Raw genomic sequence first — 14,703 nt, 5'->3', positions numbered from 1 at the left:
AGCAAACAGCGCCATCTCCTGTGGGACCAGCAAATTCTAATTTGCATGGGACATTCCCTCATTTACATATAGGGAAGCAAGAATTTTATCGCTTACACATTAATGTACTGAGGGTACCGTCCTAAAGTGAATTGTTAAACCCATATTGCATAGCACATTATGTTTAACATGCACAGGAGGCCTTTAACATACATGTTAACATTTTATTGCATAGGCAGGGGTGGTTCTATAATGAGGCAGGGTGAGGAGACTGCTCCCCAAAACGCCGGGTAGCTGCCTCACCTTGGATTGGCCACTACTGGAAACAGGATACTGGGCTTGATGGACCCTTGGTCTGACCCACTATGGCAATTTCTTATGTTCTTGTGTTACATGTTTAGCTAAACATTGGCAGAGTTCCCATTCCCTGCTGGCAACTGTAAAACAAGAAGGCCCTGCATACTGCTGGCAGATCCCAACCCACTGGCGGCAGAAGTTGAGGAGGAGGTCCCAGCAGCAGCCGAAAAAAAGAAGAGAAAGCACATTTGCGTGAGGTAGAGGGAGTGTGTGTATGAGAGAAAGCATGTGCGTATGAGCTAGAAAGCATATGTTTGTGTGTGTGTGAAAGAGCATGTGAGCATTTGTGGTGTGTGACAGCATATGTGTGTGTCTGTGAGAGCAAATATAAGCATCTGAAAAGGAGCATGTATGTGAGCATCTGTGTGTGAGAGCATCTAGGTGTGTGTCAGAGAGTACGTGTGAGCATCTGTGTGAGAAGCAGCATATATGTGAACATCTGAGTATGCGAGCATCTGTGTGTGTATGAAAGAGCATGTGTGAGAGTGTGTTTGTGTGTGTGTGTGAGAACATGTGAGAGCATCTGTATGAGGAGGCGCATGTGTGAGAGCATCTGTGTGGGTGAGAACATGAGAGAGCATCTCTATGAGGAGGCGCATGTGTGAGAGCATCTGTGTGTGAGAGCATGTGTGAGCGTCTGTGTATGAAGGGTCATGTATGTGAGCATCTGTGTGCTTGTGAAAGAATATGTGTGAGAAACTGTGTGTGTATTTATGTGTGTGAGAGAGCATGAATATGTGTGTGTGTATATATGTAAGAGGAGAAAGTTCACCCTCCCTGCCCCTCCCCCCCACAATAATCTATGGAAATTTCAGGGTGACTAGAAATCAAAAGTTCCCAGGTATGGAAAATGAGAATTTTTTTTTTAATTATTAGTTTTAATTATTGGATGTTATTTGATGTCTGTTATTTTGAAATAATATTGATGTTTGGGAAATGTTATAATTTTTATGAGTTTTTAATTACTGGCTGTTGTATCTATTGCTTTGAAATATTCTTTTTATTAGTATGTTTTTACTATTATGATTGATATTAAATATTAGAGCAGGCATTAATTGCTGAGCACTCCCAAACGTTGTACAGAAAATCAGAAAATACTGCATTTTTGTGCATCCTCTGACTTAATATCAGAGTGATTTTAAGTTGGAGGAATGAAAAATTAAAAAAAAAAAAAAAAAGTTTTAAAAACGTGCCCTTGGTCAGGTTGGGGAAACGGATGCTCAGTTAACCAGCGTCCATTTTCCGAACCCGTGGCCGTGGGCCGGTTAGGAAAACAGACGCCGATAAATTCAGCCAGCCTCTCCCGGGCACGCACTGTCAAGGAGGCGCTAGGGGCACGCAATCGACCCTAGCGCCTCCTTGACAGCGCGACCCCCTAATTAGCCTGGCACCCCCAGGAGAGCTGCTTGGGGGCACATTAGGAAAGCGGGCACTGAGCACTCAGCGCCCACTTTCTGTGCATTACAATTGCATCGGCCCCTTTGGTTCTATTGCTTTCTAGTTTTCCATTTTTGCTCTGCATGCAGTCTGGTTTGTTGAGGTTCATTTCTGTTTCTGCTTCCTGGTCTCTTTATTCTGCATTTGGTAAGGGTCTGTCCGTGTTCTGCCTGTTTGCTAGTAGGTAGTTCCTGTTTTCCTAATAGGAGGTGTATTGGTGTTTTAGAGCCTGGGATAATAATTGCAGTGTTGCTTTTCATAGGTGGGCTTGTTACTGTCTCAGTTAGGTCTCGTTTAGTATGGGATCTTTACAAACATTGTAATTGTAATTCAGTTTACTCTGGGCTGCATTACCCTAGGGCCTAATACCATAAGCATTCCAAGTGTGCCTTTTTGTAGCGCTGTGATATTTTTACCTCAGAAGACACTGGCACAGGGAGGGCACAGGGAGATGATGTTGTAAAGATGGGCAGTTGGTTTAAGAGAACTTTATTTATTTATTTATTTAAAAACTCTTCTATACCGTCATTACGTTAATTCACCATCACAATGGTTTACAGAAAGGCACAATAAGGAAAAACTATAATTGGTATAGATTACAAATTATACATGTGCCAACATAAAACGGTAACATATTTTAATAAGAAAGGGCTATGTGTTTAATTAAGGCTTATATACTGGTTGAGAAACTGTCAAGCGGTTCAAATCTAGCGTTAATATGCAATTGGAGATATTAAAGGAAAAAAAACTGATTACTTGATGCGTCCTTATCTTTCAACTGTTTCCTCCTTCTCTTTGTCTTTATAAAAGAAAATTAAAAACTTGGCTTTTCAAACAAACATTTACCTAATCCTCCCTTACCCCTGACCTCATAGCAATTGTAATATAATTATTGTTCCCACCTTCTACATATTATTAATCTCTCTCTAGGTCACCCTGACCATTTTCTCCCTCTCCCCCGTTCCTTCAATATCCCTGCTATATGTAACTTTTATTTTATTTTCCATTCTCTCTGTTAAAATTATTCCCCCCGTCCAGTTATTTGTAAACCGATGTGATATCCATTTGAATGTCAGTATATAAAAGTTTTAAACAAACAAACACATAAATAAATAAATAAATAAAAAAGCTTGTTTAAAAAGCCAGGTTTTCAGACTAGTTTTAAATAGTTGGTCCGTAGGTTTGAACCATGTTTCAGTAATTGCGCGGATCTCAGGCTGGGACTCTAGGAGAAGGTCGTTAAGGATGGGTGTCTTTTTGACTAGTGATTGGGAGTTGAACAGGATGAGGGAGAGGGCTGCGAGGCCAAGAAATTGGGTGAGAGAAGAAATCATGATTGGAGACAGATTTCTTGCGGGGGGGGGAGGGGAGGGGGGAGAAGGTGTGTTAAATAGGGTTCTTCTATGGCGGTGCTGATGGTATTTAAGGATGGGCAGGATAGCATTGCTGGTGGTTAGGGGGTGGGGCGGTAGTGAGGCCGGGTAGGGGGTGGCTGGGAGGGGTTCAAAAGGGTTGCTAGTTTGATGTAGTTTAGAACTATGTTGGTAGTTAGGTAGAGGGGAGGAAAGGTAGAACATAAGAACATAAGAAATTGCCATGCTGGGTCAGACCAAGGGTCCATCAAGCCCAGCATCCTGTTTCCAACAGAGGCCAAAACCAGGCCACAAGAACCTGGCAAGTACCCAAACACTAAGAAGATCCCATGCTACTGATGCAATTAATAGCAGTGGCTATTCCCTAAGAATAATTGATTAATAGCCATTAATGGACTTCTCCTCCAAGAACTTATCCAAACCTTTTTTGAACCCAGCTACACTAACTGCACTAACCACATCCTCTGGCAACAAATTCCAGAGCTTTATTGTGCGTTGAGTGAAAAAGAATTTTCTCCGATTAGTGTTAAATGTGCTACTTGCTAACTTCATGGAATGCCCCCTAGTCCTTCTATTATTCGAAAGTGAAAATAACCGAGTCACATCTACTCATTCAAGACCTCTCATGATCTTAAAGACCTCTATCATATCCCCCCTCAGCCATCTCTTCTCCAAGCTGAACAGCCTTAACCTCTTCAGCCTTTCCTCATAGGGAAGCTGTTCCATCCCTTTTATCATTTTGGTTGCCCTTCTCTGTACCTTCTCCATCGCAACTATATCTTTTTTGAGATGCGGCGACCAGAATTGTATGCAGTATTCAAGGTGCGGTCTCACCATGGAGTGATACAGAGGCATTATGACATTTTCCGTTTTATTCACCATTCCCTTTCTAATTCCCAACATTCTGTTTGCTTTTTTGACTGCTGCAGCACACTGAGCTGACGATTTTAAAGTATTATCCACTATGATGCCTAGATCTTTTTCCTGGGTGGTAGCTCCTAATATGGAACCTAACATCGTGTAACTACAGCAAGGGTTATTTTTCCCTATATGCAACACCTTGCACTTGTCCACATTAAATTTCATCTGCCATTTGGATGCCCAATCTTCAAGTCTTGCAAGGTCCTCCTGCAATGTATCACAGTCTGCTTGTGATTTAACTACTCTGAATAATTTTGTATCATCTGCAAATTTGATAACCTCACTCGTCGTATTCCTTTCCAGATCATTTATATATATATTGAAAAGCACCGGTCCAAGTACAGATCCCTGAGGCACTCCACTGTTTACCCTTTTCCACTGAGAAAATTGACCATTTAATCCTACTCTCTGTTTCCTGTCTTTTAACCAGCTTGTAATCCACGAAAGGACATCGCCTCCTATCCCATGACTTTTTAGTTTTTGTAGAAGCCTCTCATGAGGGACTTTGTCAAACGCCTTCTGAAAATCCAAATACACTACATCTACCGGTTCACCTTTATCCACATGTTTATTAACCCCTTCAAAAAAATGAAGATTTGTTAGGCAAGACTTCCCTTGGGTAAATCCCTTGGGTAGAAAATGATAGGTGAAGGTAACGATTAATAGGAGGGGGGAGGGGTCACTTGAATCTAAGGGTATATGAGGTAGCTCTGAGAGGAGACAGGGATAATAGCCACGGAAAGGTGGTATCTAATGCAGAGGTCCTGTAATAAGGAACCGGTAGCAATGGGAGAAGGATAGGGTAAGGGTGTAAGGGTGTAAGGGGTTTGTGTCTTAACTGTTGGAATAGGTTGGGAAATGTAGGAAGGTCAGTATCGAAGTCTGTCGGTCCGGTAGACAGTTGAGCAGATGAAGAGACGCACAAAAGAAGGTAACACAAAGGGACGTCCAGTGAGCAGCACCAGCGGTGAGTGCTTACTGCGTCACTGCCCCAGCCTAAATATGTTTTCTCCCCCCCCCCCAGCAAATAAAAATAGAAGTGGGAAGAGCAAATAACAAAATACATCAGCCCTACAGTCCACTCTTGAGTAAAAGGGCAGACAAGGTGCCCAGCAGGATCAGTAAACCAAGAGAGAAAAGCTGGAAAGTTATGAATACAAAAGATCATGAAGTTCCAGATCTGCAGGCCTGGACATGGACACTGTTGCAATTACAGAGAAGTGGTTCAGAGCACATTTTTTGAAAGAATATGATATCTTTTCTCTGCACAAAAAAGGCTACCATTTGAAGCAAATACAATAATTTGGGTAACAGGATCATTTTAACGAGCACCATACAACCCTGTAATAAGGGGAAGTATCTCCAACTATGAAGCTTCTGCTGAAAGTCCTGTAGCAAAGGTGCAATATTACATTGATACCAAGTGCTCGGGGTCTTGTGTATTTTAACCCCAGGTATTTAACTGTATCTATTGCCCAGCTAAGTGGGAAATTGGAGAAGAGACGGTTGAGGGGGGATATGATGGAGGTCTTTAATATCATGAGAGGTCTAGAACAGGTAGATGTGAATCGGTTATTTAGTCTTTCAGATAATAGAAAGACTAGAGGGCACTCCATGAAGTTAGCATGTGGCACATTTAAAACTAATTAGAGAAAATACTTTTTCACTCAACGCACAATTAACTCTGGAATTTGTTTCCAGAGGATGTGGTTAGTGCAGTTACTGTAGCTGGGTTTAAAAAAGGTTTGGATAAGTTCTTGGAGGAGACATAGGATGCTGGGCCTGATGGACCCTTGGTCTGACCCAGTATGGCAATTTCTTTTGTTCTTATACCAGGCTACAACCTGTTGAGGAAGGACAGAGATCACAAAAAATGGGAAGGAGTTGCTCTTTATGTCAAAAACAGTATCCAAGCAACTGAATGCAAGGGGCATGGGGGAAGGAGGAAGCACTGTGGGCGCTCTTTAAAAAGACAATGGTGCTTCCATTTACACTGGCGTGGTCTACAGGCCTCTAACTCAGACTGAAGAACTGGATCGAGATCTGGCTGAAGACATCCAAAAGGTGACAAGGAAGGGAGAGTTGTTGCTTGTCGGAGAGTTTAATCTACGACGAACGCAGATTGGAGAATCCCTGCTGCAGAACCTGTAAGATTCAGCAGTTCCTAGGATTCACTAATTATTACCAGCAGTTCATTCACAACTATGCTACTCTTATTGCTCCTATCATCAACCTTACTAAAACAGGGGCTAATACCAAGGACTGGCCACACAAAGCAATCCAAGCCTTTGCCCTCCTGAAATCTTCCTTTCTGCACCAGTGCTGAAAGACTTGACACTGCATAACCTTTTTTCGGAAGCCGACAATTCCTCTATGGGCATAGATGCCATTCTCTCGCAATCCACCCATAGTGATAAAGTGTGCCTTCTATTCTAAAAAGTACTCCTCATCAGAAACTACGGCTTCGGTGATTGTGAGGTGCTCACCATTAAACTAGCTTTGGAAGAGTGGCATCATCTATTGGAGGGTGCCTTGCATCCATCCCTTCACCATCTTTACTGACCATAAGAATCTGGTATAATCTCCAAACCGCCAGAAGACTTAACCCATGACAAGCCAGATGGTCCTTGTTCTTTGCCAGGTTTAACTTCTGCCTAACCTACCAACTGGCTGGAAAAACTGTTAAACCCGATGCACTTTCTAGATCTTTTGACCCTTCTGATATCTCCAATGATCCTCCGTATCGTGGTCACCCCTATGGTACCAGCTGGAACCCTGGCCAGGAAAGACATTTGAATCCAAACCTCGTCAATGGAAAGTCTTGAAATGGGCCCATGATTCTAAACTAGCTGGTCACTAGGGTCACCTCATCTCCCTCAACTACTGATGGCCCAATTTAGTTTAGGTATGCAGCCTGGAAAAATGTGTTTAGGGTTTTTTTTCTGGCTTTGGGTGGGGGGTTTTCCCCGATTTTCATGTTCTTAAGTGTTCATTTTATCTCTGTTTCTTAACATAAATGAAATAAACATTTAAAAACAAAAAACTCTCAAAAACAACAAAAAAAAACCTTACATGGTGCCTCTCCTGACCCATTCACTTACACCCTCAGCAAAAAAACAAAAAAAAAAGTCTCAGGGCCAGGAACCACCCAGGCCCTACTTAACCCATCCACAGGGGTCCTTTCAAGAGGGGTAGGAGGGATGCCCATTCATCTCCTGCCCCGAGATTGCCCATTTCAAAGGGCTATGGGTTGGGGGCAGTTAGTTCTTCCACTGGCGCATTTGCAATATGTCAAAATGGCAGCGGATGGCCGACCCAGCACCATTGTGTGACATCAAAAGGTGATGTCTGGCCCGGTGCCAGAGTGACATTCAAAATGATGCCTGCTTGGGGCCGGCTGGCATCATTTTCTTGTACTGGCCTGATCCTTGCTTGTCTCCTGCTTCAGAACAGACTCCGCCTGCCTCAACCTTGTCTCTGCCTCTTGATTCTGTAGCATGCCTTAGCTCTGTCAGTTGTCACAGGGTCCACTCTTCCAAGCCTGTGACAGATAGTGAACTAGCTACAATCCAGTGGGTTGCATGATCTGAGGCAATGAGATCCAAGGCAACATGGTGGGTTGCAAGATCCGAGGAAACAACCAGAGGAAGGTTGTGTCAAATGAACCAGATTGACTTTTGTTGATGGGGTTACTAGAGAATTAGTTCAAGGAAGAGCACTCAATGTGTTTTACTTAGATTTCAGCAAAGCTCTTGATATGGTTCCGCATAGAAAGCTCATGAATAAAATGAGAAGCCTGGGAGTGAGTCCCAAAGTGGTAGAATGGATTACAAATTGGTTAACTGACAGATGGCCGTATGCAATGGTAAATGGAACCTACTCTGATGATTGAGTGGTTATAAGTGGAGTGCCTCAAGGGTCGGTTCTGGGACCGTTTCTACTCAACAACTTTGTTAGCGACATTGCAGAGGATTACAAGGGTTACTAAGATCTGCAACAAAGTGATCACCCCTAGAAGAGTAAGAGAATAAGAAGCAATCTAAGAAAGTTCAAAAGAGTGGTTGAAAGCTTGGCAGCTGGGATTCAATGCCAAAACGTGCAGGGTCTTACATTTGGTGTGCAATAAATTAAAGGAGCTCTACATGATGGTGGGCGAGAGACTGATGTACACAGACCAGGAAATAGACTTTAGAGTGATAGTGTCTGGCAATCTGATGTTAGCGAAATAATAGTGACAAGGCAGTGGCTAAAGCCAGAAAGATGCTGGGAGGTATTGAGAGAGGAATAACCAGCAAGAAAAGAAAGGTGATAATTCCCCTGTACAGATCTTTAGTGAGGCCTTGCCTGGAGTACTGTGCTCATTTCTAGAGACTGGATGGGAAGCAGTCCAGAGAAGGGCAACCAAAGTGGTGTGGGGTCTTAAAGGTATAAATGATGCACAACCATCAAACGTTTTCTGATGGAACGGAAGCTGCAGAACTAGGGGTCATCATTTGAAACTCCAAGAGGGAGACTTGGGACCAACATCAGGAAATATTTCTTCACGGAAAAGGTGGTAGATTCAAGGAATACCCTCCCAGAACAAGTGGCGAAAACAAGAACTAGAATGGAATTCAAAAGGGTGTGGGATAAAGACAGAGGATCCCTAATGTCTTGAGGATGGAAATGTAGAAAAGGGGTAATCTATTGCTAACTTTAGATGTAACATTTCTGAATGGGGGAGTTACTACCCTTAATAGAAGGCATGGGTGAAACCTGCATAGAGTGGCAGTTACTACCCTTATTTTTGGATTTATTCAATTTATATTCTGCTTTTCGGCATTTCAAAGCCTGAAAAGCTTGGGGGTAACCTGCAGGAAGAAGAAGTTTCTTCCCAATCAACTTACTGGGCAGACTGGATGGACCATTAGGATGCTAATCTGCCATTATTTATTATGTTACTATTGAAATCAGCTGACAAACAAAAAGGTCCATAATAGCTTCATAGAAGAACCACTTATAAAATTTCCACAGAAATCATCGATAGAGGCCATATAAAAACACGGGCCAATTTTTGTAAGGGCAACTCTACAAACTCCCCTTGGTAAATTCTGTGAAGTCATATAGGACCACGTGTAGTACAAGGCTTTTTCCCATTGTATGCCCATCGGTCCCATAGTTTGTAAAAATCTTTACTAGAGTTTCGTTCGACTCTGGAAGTATTTACAGAATCTCTGTGGAGGCCTTAACCTTTCTCCCCCAGTCACAGGCAGGAAGTCCGACACACTTTGCTATATGGAAGGGAAAGATAATTGCAGAATATTGCTTAAACGAATACAAGGCAGGAAAAGTCTTTTTTTTTTTTTGAAGCCAGGACATCATTAGCAGTCTCTGAAACAGGTAACCCCCCCAGAAATCAAGAAAAGATAATTTCTGATTGCTTTTCCAACCAGTCTGCAGGTAGAATACAGCTGACATGGGGGCGATTTCCAAGCTATGCATTTTGAGCTAAAGTGGGCAGATACTTTTTATCTGGGTACACCTTCACTTTGAAACCTTCCATGGGTACAGTGTGCCCGTGGTTACTGATATCTGCTTTTCTGGGGGTTCGTTTTTCATGGGAAATTACATGTGTAGCATCAAACATGCAGCAGAGCATACACGATACTCTCCTCCCCTGACCTAATGTAGATGAAAGTACAACCAATACGCGGAGTCTTCGCCGCATTGGGGGAGGGCCATCTCCAGAGGATCGATTTGCATGCCTAAATCACTGGTTACCGAAGTAAAGGGCTTTGAAACGTCTTTTTCCCAGCAGCTGCACAGGCTGTTGGGCTCTGAAGTCCTCACTTAACTTTCCCTCAAATGTACTTGGAATGCATTCCTTTTAAAAACTCAAACATGTCTACTGAAAGGATGCAGGATGCATTCCAAACACATTAGGAGGAAGACTGAATGAGGCCTTTATTGGACCCACGTTGGCCCGTCCGTAGGGTAACACTTAGGCAGCAGAACATAGAGAGAGGCAGAGGAACCGTGTGTGTTACTGGAGCAGTGCCACATCCACATCCCACTCTAGCGCTTCACGTCCAACTTTCTACTCTTTAGGACTCTAGTCCTCCAGAGAGCCAGTATTATATGACCAAGGCCCATAACATAGGCCTAGCCCCGTAATAGATGTGGCCTAGGCCTGGACAGCCTTAACGCCATTATTAGATCTTCAGAATAAGCAGCCCAGAACAGTTGCAAAACAGAATCCTTTCTCCACCAGAAGGCGACCGAGTCCTACCTTATCCCACCGCAGCCTTCAACGTTTCTTATGAACCAGTGGAATTTACAAGATTGTGGTAAAGTGTAAGTGAAGCTCAGGTGTTTTTTTTTTAGCTGCCATGGAAGTGCTTAATAAACAAGACCCTGCACAGATAAAGTTGATTTATCTAACGAGCCTGCGTGGCGCGGTGAAAGTATTCAGTTTCATGGCTTGTCATGGGGTGAGAGAAACTGAGAAGGCAAATGTATACATCGTAAACACATGAGTGTCTAAGTTTCTACATGTTTAGTGAAGAATGCTAATTTACCTTCGTCTGGGACCTGGGCATCATTAATTCTTTGTGTCAGTGCAGTGTAAAAAGCCTTCAGTTTCTTCCCGGTGCACCGGAAAGCTCCTAGACCAAGATGGATGTTTTACATTGTGCTTGGAACCAAAATATCTCTAAAATGAAGAGGAATCAGATGCAAGATGAAACCCATCTTGCGGTGGTGAGTCACTTTGCATTGTTTGTTAGTGAGGTGTGGACGGGCTGGGCATTCCTTATCATCCTGGATTCCAGCCTTTTTGGTGAAGCACTGAGATTATGTAGGTAACCAGGAAGGAGCTATAGGAGGACATGGCTTTGCGGTATTGCAACCCACGATGACTGCAGTATAGCTCATGGGATGAAAAATGGAAGATGGAAGTCCAACGTTGGCACAGTAATAAGTGGGTGATATTTTGGGGGCTGAGAAACCCCTTTTTTCTGGTTTGATTGGTCCATAGCAGAAAGGAAGATGTCCAACCTTTCATCGTAATTTCCTGGGGTGAAGGCTTTTTATCACAGTGCCTTATAGATTGCATTTCCTGACCATAGTATACATGCTGTTATTTACTTATTTGTTTAAAAACTTGTATACCGCAAATCAAAATTTCTAAGTGGTTTAACAAAAAATACATTCATAAATACCATAAATAGTAAAACATAAACAATCACATAAAAACGAATAAAAACACACCAACGTAGACTACATATTCTGTACTCCCCATCACTTCAAACTTCACCATTGTACATTTACAGTGCAGACGCTGATTACTGTTTGCTTACTCACAAGCTCATCTTTAGTATGCTCCTTACTATGACTTCTACTACTGCTTGTCATTTCTATAACGCTACTGGCAAACGCCGGGCTGCTCCATGGAGCTACCCTCTGCTCGGGATGCACCCAGAAGGTAAATGGGAGATTTCAGGAAATGCATTTTAGACTAATGGGGGGGGGGGGGGGGGGGAGCCTTGTTTAAACCAATGCACGTGTCAGAGCCTAATGCTACAAGACATATCTGAAGTTTGACGGATCGCAGTCCGTGAAGGGGAGCTACCTCCAGTTATCTAAAAGGCCCAGCGACGTAATAACGAACGACTAAGAGATGAACCCCAACCGGCCCATCCCATCTGCCAAGTTATTCCCCTCCAACCTGCTGAGTAGCCCATGGGCTTTTGTTTCAAAATTTACCTTTTCCATTTCATTTTCTTTTGAAAACAAAACGGAAACAAAAATAAAGCACAACATTTTGCTCGATTTCGTTTCACGTCGCTTTTTAATGAGCCACCAGCACTGGCTCCCAGCCCTCCCCCCCCCACCCCCAAAACGTGCAGCCCCCTACATCATCAAAACGTAAGCCCCGAAGCCTCCCCCAGGGAGAGCAGTACCTCCCTGTAACAAAGTGGCACCAGCCTCAGGGTCAGAAATGCAGAACCATTCGGGCGGGAGCGGCCGCGGTTTAGTCTTTTTCCATTTGGGTGTCTCGACCCCCATGAATGGGGTAAGGTGGGTCCAGGAGGATGGTGAGGGGATGGGCTGGCGAAGGCCGCGGGGACGTCTGTTTTTACATTTTCACGATGCTAGCGCTCACCCGTTCCTTTCCTTTCTTTTCGTTTTGTTTTTTCATTATTTTTGTTTCAGATAAACATAACAAAATTAAACCTTTAAACAAAACAAAACAACCGCGATGAAAAACAAAACAATAGAAGGACAAACTGCAGTGCACAGCGCCCCTGCTGCTAAGGATATATCCCAGCTGCCAGCCCTAGAGCAAGGATCGCTCTCCTTATCCAGGACGGCTTTTTTCAGCTCTTCCCTCATGGGGAGAGGAGCAAACGTGGTTCCTTTTCAGTTCCCGCCCAGCCTTGCCTCCCTTCCCACGTCCAATCACAAAGCTATCAGACAGCTGCCACTCGCTCCCCCATGTGGCCTGCATGTCCTGCTAGGATTTATACCTGCAGCCTGCCAGACAGGCCCCACAGCTTGCTAATTCCTTTGCCACAGGCTGCCGGAGAGACCCGGCTGTGTGGTTGCCTGCATTTCCTCCAGGACTTCTAACGTTTCTTATTACCCACTGTGCCCTGCATTCTGGCATTGTTGAATTGTTAGAATACAACAGTTTAAATATATGCCAGCAGGACATGCTTATGCTGTCTCGTTACGTTTAACATGGAAACATAGAAATGACGGCAGAAAAGGACCAATAGTCCTCCCAGTCTGCCCAGCAAGCTTCCCATGGTAGCATCTGCCGCGCCGTGCAGGTTACCCCCATGTATCAGTCAGTGCTTGACGTGCTCTGCTTATGGACTTGGCCGTAGAAGCAGTCCTGTGTTTTTTTCCCTTAATGCCTATGCATTAGTTCCCCAGACTGTAAAAAAAAGTCATGGCTTGTGTTGTCCCTGAATCCAAATTTCTCTTTCCTTTCAGCCCCAGCCCCCTCCTACGAAGCAGAGAGCAATGGTGCATTTGCATTAAACACATCAAGGCTTATTGGTTAAGGGTAGTAATCCCCATGCATATTGTTAAGGGTAGTAACTGCTGCTCCGTGCAGGTTCCCCCCCATGGTTATCAGTTCCCGAGCCCGTAAAAGTCAGGGCTCTCATTAGTTGTTGTCTGAATCCAATTCCTCTTTTTATCCTGCCATCAAAGCAGAGAGCGATGTTGCAGTTGCATTAAACGCATCAAGGCTTATTGGTTAAGGGTAGTAATCCCCATGCCTTCTGTTAAGGGCAGTAATCTCTGCGCCGTGCAGGTTACCCCCAAGCTCATCAGTTCCGCAGACCATAAAAGTTGGGGTCCTTGTTGTTTTCTGTCTGAGTCCAATTCTCCCTGCCACTGAAGCAGAGAGCAGTGTTGGAGCTGCATCAAGAGTATCCAGGCTTATTTGGTTAAGGGCAGTAACCGCCACACCAGCAGGTTACCCCCATGCACGCTTTTTTCGTTTCCTTGGCCGTAGAAGCAGCCCAGTGCTTTTTCTTTTATGTCTGCGTGGGAGTATCCCAGGCCTACGTGAAGTCTGGAACTTTTTTTTTTTACCCTCCACCACCTGCTCCACGCACCCGCTGCCCTTTCCGTGAAAAAATATTCCCTGCTGCTCCTGAGTCTCCCCCTTCAGAGCCCTTTGTTCTGCAGCCTCCCTTTACCCCGAAACCGATTTGACTTCCTGTGCATTATGAATACCTTGGATGTCTTTGAACACCTCTGTCATGCCTTCCCCGTCTCTCCCTCCCTCCAGGGTATGCAGATTTAGATGCCTGGGTCCCATCTCTTAGGGCATTTGGTGCAGACCAGAATTGCTGACTTATTGCTGGCTCTGGCAATTATAAGGGTAGCATTAGATCAAATAATCCTAGTATCAGTGGCCTCGTTACGTGTCAGGTGTCTCCCGCCGACCCTGCCCCTGTGGGGATGTAGTGCAAGTTGGTAGATTTAGCCCCACTGCTCGCCGGGAGGAGCTGTGAATCTGAATTAAAGGCTCTGCACTCAGGTGGGGGCTGTAGAGGAGGCAGAATTGCAGGAGTTCTCAGGGGTACCCATCTCTGTACAGAGCAGTGCCATTGGGCCTTGCCCTCCACAGGGAAGGTTCCAGAAGGAGGAGTGGGAAGATGCCTGGGACCCGGGGAAGGGACTGATCAGGGCTGAGGGGCGGGAAGAGAGGAGAAAGCCTGGGATTCCCGTGTGTAGTGAGAAGAAAGAAAACAGAGAGGATTTGTCCCGGGGAAGCGTTTGCCACACAGAAGAATCTGCCCCTACCAAGCAGGTACTGGAGAGGGTCCCAGGGAGGAGGGTCCCTGTCCCAGGAGCTTTCTGGAGGAGCAGTGTGTATATTGGCAAAAAGGAGAGGGACTGCGTTTATTGTTTTGTACTGAAGTCTGAACCTATGCTGCAGGATGGCACTTTATCGACTGGCGAGCCTGAAGTTTGGACTTTGAGTGAAAACCTTTATTTTACACACTACAGTCTGGCAGTCAGTGTGGTGGTGTTTGTGAGTGCCTGGGATAGCGAGCAGAAGAGCCCCAGCATGAGAAAATCCATGCACACACCACCACTCCCCCTAGCAGGAATCCCGGGAGGTCATGGGGCC

Source organism: Rhinatrema bivittatum, chromosome 6, assembly GCF_901001135.1.
Source record: "Rhinatrema bivittatum chromosome 6, aRhiBiv1.1, whole genome shotgun sequence".
NCBI classification, from domain to species: domain Eukaryota; kingdom Metazoa; phylum Chordata; class Amphibia; order Gymnophiona; family Rhinatrematidae; genus Rhinatrema; species Rhinatrema bivittatum.
This window is presented reverse-complemented; position numbering follows the sequence as displayed.